The following is a 7,813-nucleotide window of genomic DNA, read 5'->3' as shown; positions in this document are numbered from 1 at the left end:
ACGCAGGTCCCAAAACTAAGACCTATAAAATATTTTTGTCAAATTCCAATGATTTCATACTAGTTCTAGTACATTTTTCACCCTAGATTTTGTATAATTTTTACACTCTCAGAAATGTAAATCTAAATAAAAGTATTATTCCTAGCCTACCCAATCTTTGTAGGATGGAAGATGTTCATGATCTCAGTATGACTGGACCATTAAAAGTTATTCTGCGTTCCCATTAGTTTTATATAAGGCCCTAGATTTGAAACAAAGTGCAAAACATTTGATATTGAGGGTCTTGTAAACTCATTTTTTGTACCCACATGGGTACCGCATCAATTAGTATTTTGTCTGCAAATACAATACTTTATTAATATTAAGCCAATGTTAGAGAAAATGCACATGAAAATATTAAGGACAAAACGAGGTGTGACTGCATTTTTTGGTAATTGTTATTGGACTAAAATAGTATGGGTAGTTAGTAGGAACAAGAAAATCAATGTGGGAATAGTTGTGTGTCATGTTCCATTCATACATAAATACATAACTTACTTGGTTAGGCCTACATTGGATATCAATGGATCGCTTCTCTGCCTTTTGGCTAAGATCAAGTGTAGTATCTGTTCTTATCAGTTTAAAGAAGCCCTATGCAACAATTTTAGCAAAAATTACCTTAATTATGCAGGTTGAGAGTCGTTCTGATGGTTCTACAACACTTTTTGGGTCGTTTGGTGGGTGCTTCGTCTCCCCCTAGTGCTTCTCCGCGGAAAAACCGAATATGGAACTTTCTGGTCCCGGACCGAAGAAATCCGGATGTTACTCAGCGGAAGGCCTCGAAAATCTAGTCAGATTGTAGTTTCTAAGAAGACTGCAAAACGGACTCCGACTTGGTTTTGTTGCTGTTGAAATTGTAAGTAGCCTTAGCCTGGCTAGCGCCACCACTTCTCAATGAGACGTGGTCTGGGAACCAAACGTTCATTTTCCCGTATTTGAAAAAAATGCCCAGATCCGTTTATTGGGTGCCACGGATGTCTATCAAATGCGTCTGTGCATACTGTAGCTCATCATCGTCTTGCTTTCCCACCTGTTCTGTGATTGGTTCCCTATCTCAGGCGAAAATTTGCTCCATGGTCTCCAGGCTGCCTTAGCAGCGTGAATCAAATCGCGCGCAAGGCAGCAAGGCTAAAGTAGCCTACCCTTGAGTGAACTTTGTTTTTGTAATGTGGTTTGATAGTCTCTTGAACAATGTGTTTGGTCGACCGTTTTATTGTGAGCCATGTATGTGTTTAGCTTGGTTTCTTGATGGCTAGCTCGCTAGCTAGTGGGGGTTTAGCGTAGCAGTCACTTGCTACCGAAGCTGCAGGGGGAGCTATGTTGTGAAAAAGGCAAGCCCAAATCAGGCGAAAACCCAGAAACAGCGAAGGAATAACCAGACTTGCATAGGGCTTCTTTAATATTTGATACGTCCTCTACCCGAGGACTATAATCTGATTTTTACTACTGGTTAGCGCTTCGTACTTGTAACCGGAGGGTTGCCGGTTCGAACCCCGACCAGTAGGCACGGCTGCCCTATGAGAACATCGCTACCCATCGAGAGTCAGGTTGGGGTTTTTTTTCAGATGAACCAAATCATTTTCTTCTGAACACATTTTCATTTTTTGGCAGTTTCAAATCCATCAGATATAAATAAAAATGAAACGTGTGTACTGTAAACTGACTAGGCAAATGGTAGCCAACATGTTGGAAAAAACACTCAAATATGTTTGCAGGAAATACCTAAGCCTATTTAATTTAACCGTAGTAGAATTACATTATTTTAACATTCTACAGAATGTGCACTAAGGAACCGCAACTGTAAAAGGCTGCATGTTTTGACACACAACATATTTTCAAATGCAGCGCTGCCTTCCCGGAATGCTTTGCGGGCGCGTTAAAGTCGCTTGACGTCACCAAAAGGGCAGGCGAATTCCCGGAAGTAGAAGAATCGACGTAGGCTGGAGGGACCACCTCTCTGCTAACTCCCATAGAAGCCCATTCATTCTAGGATTTTTTTGAAATACCATAACTTCATATAACATATATCCTGCGCCGATATTGTAGCTTCTGTGTAATCTACATAAACACTACAAAGGCAAAACAGACTCTACTACCTCGTCCGTAACGTTGGTTACCCATAAGAAGAATGGTTAGCTTGTTCGGTTGGAGGGAAGCTAGCTTTGGCGTAATCTCTCTTCGGCCCGTAGGGAGATAACCGTATTGTTTGGATAAGAAGCTCAGTCCACCTTACTATGACGGTAACTCATAAGCAAAACCTTGCATACACGACCGTATGTTAAGGTAAAGCATTACACAGAGGCAACCTAATAATAATAAAAAAAAGTAAACCTATTTTTTTTAAAAACTAATCATTTCAGAGGTTTTCGATGGATTGACCGAAGGTCAGAAAAGTGGAAAGAAGATCAGCTTCAGGCTATAACTTTTTTGTTTTGTTTTAGCATGACTGTTTTTGAAGATGATCATGTGTGGTAGCTTCAACATTAACACTACTTGGTGAGGATGATGTTAATAATAATACATAAATGTTTAACTTTGATGACTTTGAAGGCGAAGGAAGTGTGAGAAGAATTTCTGTGTATCTATCATATGAGTTACAAGATTCAGTTCGATGGCTAACGTCACGAAGTTAAGTGTGAGTCTGCGCAGTACTGGGGGGACCAACTGAAAAATTGTTCTATTTGACTCAGTGCCCTCCCATTGAAAACGACGGAGTCTGTTCGTCCATTTCTTTTACAGTCTATGGACGTCACCCATAGGACTAGAGTGGAATGCGGCACGACAAAATGAAGTGTCGTGCAAGTGGATCGGTACCGTTACGGTACAGATCCACTTGTACTTCACTTCATTTTGTCGTGTCGCATTCCACTCTAGTCCTATGGGTGACATCAAGCGACTTTAACGTGCCCGCAAAGCATCCAGGGAAGGCAGCGCTGCATTTGAAATAATGTCGCGCGTCAAATAGCTGGCCGATGCCCAGCTTTATGCAAATGAATCCGTTGAACGCGAGGCGACTCTCCAATGAAAGAATGAGGTTGTAGGTCCTTTGTTGTACCACAACGGTGCCTGTGAAACTTTGGTTCCGCTTACAAGATAAATAATGTTTTAACCATCTCTTCCACGACCACCTAGTAGTCCATAAAACAAACGAAACTAGGATTTGGATGAATATATTGACTGTTGGTGTTTCTGGTAAGGATTTGAGATTGCATTGAGTAGTTTAAATAAAACAAGATTTCCAAATGGCTTGGCATAGTTTGTTTAGGCTATTAATGTGTTGTATACTGTTAATTACATGCCTAAAATTGTGGTCCATTTGTGGAAAAACACTTAAGATACGTTAAAGCGGAGTATGAGCTGGTAACTGACATTTTAAACAAAACGCCCAAACACGACTGAACGTGGGGAGGCAGCGCGACATCTATGCGACACGACAAAATGAAGTGTCGTGCAAGTGGATCGGTACCTTATGCAGGCTCACAGTACCGATCCATTGTACGATTTATTTATTTATTTTCCCTATTGGAAGGGCATATGGACAGTTGCCCGGGCAACCTGAGCAATCCCCCTGTGCACATCCCTGCCTAGGATGAAAGCACCAATGTTAACCAGTTAGCCAGTTAAATTACCATAAAACTTCAAGTAAAGGCTGAGTCCCAAATAGACAGCTGTCTCTTTTCAGCCTCGTGTGGAGATTTGGATAAATAAAGGCCGGTCTCAAATAGAGACTCGATATGGACTAGGCCTATGCTATGTGTTAGGCCTACGCTAAATATTTTATCTTCTAATGACCAGTTAGGCCGACGGTAAACCTTTACTTGTTTTTTTATTATCCTGGCAACAAAACAAAAGTACGGAGGTGTCATTGCAAGATAATTTTGTATATCGAGAGAATGGCTCTCATTTTAGTAAATTGTGCGCTCATTTTACTAAATTGTGGTCTTAATTTACTTGATTGTGCGTTTATTTTACTAAACTGTGCGCTCATTTTACAAACATTATAATGAGAGCACAATTTACTAAAATGAACGCACTATTTAGTAAAACGTGTGCACACAAGGGACTATTTTTTCAATAATATTTCAAATAAATGTGCAACCGCAAAGTTTTCAGACCCTTTCAAGTATTCCACATTTTGTTGTGTTTCAGACTCATCTTGAAATAGATTAAATTGATTTTTCTCATCAATCTACACACAATACTCCAATATGCAATTCAGAAAAAATAAGACTGAACCATCAGATCCTTTGTTATGACAATTGCAATTGAGCTCTAGTCTAGTGCATTCTACTTCCATCAATAGTACTTGAGATGCTTCTACAACTTGATTAGAGTACCTGTGCCTAAATTAATTCATTGAACATTATTAGGACAGGCACTCATTTGTCTATATGAAGTCTTACAGTTGATGGTGTACGTCAGAGTGAAAACCAAGCCACAAGGTTGAGAGAATTGTCCATGCAAGACAATTTCTTCAACAGTGAAAGAGCTCAAGAGCACGGTAGCTTCCATCATTCTCAAATGGAAAGGTTTTTGAACAACTAGCAGTCTTCTTAGATCTGGCCAGTTGCACTGTATAGTTATAGAAGCATCCAGATTGTTCTTTTTGTGTATGGGCTTTACAATTGCTGTTTTCAAGGACTTATGGAAGGAAAGGAAATATGTAGTCTGCAATGATGCATTTACTGTATAATTTGAAGCGTGTCTCTGTTAGGTGAAAAACAGATGAAAAAAAGTTGGTAAGCAAGCCACATGTGGAAAAGTTGAGATTTTGTCCATCAAAACTTAATTCTGACACTAGTGAATTTCCCTCTCTTTATGTCTGATGGTTTATAACATCCACATATAAACTTTATGTTACCGACACAAAGAACGAATTTGTTGAGGATCACTTTCAGAGCGAGTTTGAGAATGATAAAAAGTCATCAACACAAGGAGAGACTTTCCTTATTGTTGGTCAGTGTGGAAACTCGTGATAGTTATCTTTATAGTAATCTTTCCTGGTGTGATTGGCCCTTCAGTAAATGAGAGGATATTGTTAAGGCCCTGCTGGTCATTCCCAGTATCACACCTTTTCTAATGCCTGTTGGGACTCTGCCCCCCTTGGTCTGTGCTGCTTTTTTGCAATCTGCAGAGCATGGAGTGTGTCCATTGGTGCTGGGAGTAATGGGTGTTACTATAAGAAGACCTCATGGGTAATGGTCGCCCTCTCCTGCCTCTCGCCGTTGCTCCTCACACCGACATTGCGTTTTACACTTTTGTTTGATCACCCCTAGACATACTTTGCATTACACTATCCTTTTCCACACACTATACTGACGTTGTCTTTTTAATAAACGTAGTTTAATAAAGGTAAAATAAACGTATGTTATTGAACCTAGCTACAGTGTGGTCTCCCATTTAATGTCACAGCTGATTTGAGTCAGGTAGTTGTGACAATATGTTCAGCCTGGTTTTTAATTTGAAACAGGATGCAAAGTCATTGCATTAGCTGAGAGGACTTCAGGTGCTAAGGAGAGATTTGTTATTTCTTGACAGTTGGAAATAGCACACGAGTATTGTCTATATTTCTACTGAGGATGTTACTCATGAAAGGTGTTTAAACAGCTTAAACATTGTATTTTGTTTCAATGGTGTTTTCTGCTTTGGACCCCAGGAGGAATCATGGGAATTTGTTTTTTGTTCATCTAGAGAATGTGTCCTTGTTTTACTAAATTGTGAGTTAATTTTACTAGACTGTGCAAGCCTGGGTATACCCATGCTGCCTTGCGCATGATTTTATTCGATTGTGCGCTCATTTTGGTAAATCATGCCCTCGTTTTAGGAAATAAGTACACCGACATTAAAATAGTGCACTCATTTTACTCTCACTTGCTGTGTTGAGTTTTCCTGCCACCACAGTCACCACACCTCACTCCCATTCCCATTACTAGTAATAAAACATGCATACTTGCATGCTGGGAGGAAACCTTCCCATTGCTATGGGTCATACCAGCTCCCTACTCAACAGACAAACAATGTCTTTCTCACCATATGTCCCCATTTTGTTCATCATGTTGGGTGTGAATCTATTTCAGTACAGTAAGTCTCAATCCACCACCTCCCACTGTTGGGGAGCATTTAGCACACACACACACACACACATACTGTAAGTTCAACCTGCTCAAATAGTATTTACAAATACCATCTTGTTTATCATTCTATAACTTATCTACATTCCATCTGACACATTTATCGCTTGGTTAAAAAAATCTGGTGAAAAAACATAATTAAATATAGCTGCAAGCAGCAATGAGGGGGCCAAGCAGAGAGATCAGCAGGCCAGATTTGCCATGTAAGTCAATGCTGTTGCATCAGACATATAGCCTTAAGCAGTCACAGCAAGTTCCATGCCATACAACCCAAGATTGGCTGAGTTACAAGGTCAAGTTTCACATCAAAACATAACTGATTTTGTGGGGCTGAACCAGGGCTGAGTGTCGCCCCCTCCCCCAGCCAGCCCACACCGCCAAGAATCGCCCTGCCCATCCCACCCTCACCCACCCTTGCACGCACGCATTAGAATTAACTGGATGGAACTTCGCTGTCATCAGTTTCACATCAAAAATAAAAGATTGACTGAGATATGATCACACTTGCTGTGATTTAAACATAGAGGTCAACAATTGACGTCATAGGGTGTGTTGAACTCGGCTTGGCCCAAGGATTCCAATGATACCTCATTTTGCCATTCGGGTCAACAGGTCAAAAGTTACGTCCGTAAACACAATTCCAACTTTGGCCTGTTGGTGGCGCTAGAGCGCTTGAGGTGCCGGCATGAAACTTGGTGAAATGAATTATTGGACTGTCCCCAATTAGTGTGCAAAATTTTATAACTTTTTACCAGACGGTTCTATGGGCTGCCATTGACTTCCATTGCAAAAATAATGCGATCAGCAACTACTGGCCAAAATGCATTTTTGTCAATTACGGTGCCCCCTAGAGGTCAAATGTCACCAAATTTCTTGAGCGTCCTCCCGATGGGGTCTGAGGTACATGTACTAAATTTGGTTTTGATACATGAAAGCGTTGCTGAGATATGAAATCACTTCCTGTTTGGCTTCACGCAAATTTCGATTGGCTGGTACAGGTCAAATGCTTCTGTCAATTGTTCCAGAAAGCAATGCACTCATCAGGCATGGTCTGAAGATGGTCTCTACCAATTTTGGTGAAGAACAGATGAAATTTTGTGACCTGCGAAAAACTTGTAATGGTTTTGATTAAATCCAATATGGCGGCCGAATCAATTACGATGACATCACAAGTTGGCTTGGGTCGGCCTAAGGACCTCCAACAGTATTAACAGACACCACTAGTGCATTTTAATTCTAAACACAACTGCAGCTACAGGCCAAAAGGCATGTTTCTTAATTACAGCGCCCCCTAGAGGTCAAAGGTCACCAGATTTCTTGAGCGTCCCCCTGATTGGGTCCTGAGTACATGTACTAAGTTTGGTTATGACAGATGAATGGGTTGCTGAGATATGAGCTCACTTCCTGTTTGGCGGCTTCGCCGCAAACTTCGATTGGCTGTTACGCACGAACGGTTTTAGTTCCGAAGACAAAAAACAATGCATTAATGAGGCATGGTCTGAAGATCATGTGTGTCAAGTTTGGTGACGATCGGACAAAATTTGTGACCTGTGAAAAATTAGTTTCACTTTCGATAAAATCCAATATGGCGGAAAATCCATCATGGCGGAAAATGACGACATAGGGTGCGTTGAACTCGGCTT

At 40.8% G+C, this 7,813-nt stretch overlaps 1 pseudogene; it reads left to right on the top strand.

Moving 5' to 3' along the window:
* The first annotated feature begins 566 nt into the window (after positions 1 to 566).
* LOC125305280 lies at positions 567 to 706 on the top strand (annotated as a pseudogene).
* Positions 707 to 7,813: the final 7,107 nt, after the last annotated feature.

Source organism: Alosa alosa, chromosome 12 (genome assembly GCF_017589495.1).
Source record: "Alosa alosa isolate M-15738 ecotype Scorff River chromosome 12, AALO_Geno_1.1, whole genome shotgun sequence".
Classification (NCBI taxonomy): Eukaryota; Metazoa; Chordata; class Actinopteri; order Clupeiformes; family Clupeidae; genus Alosa; species Alosa alosa.
The sequence above is the reverse complement of the archived record's forward strand: the minus strand, read 5'-3'. Positions and strand labels throughout refer to the sequence as shown.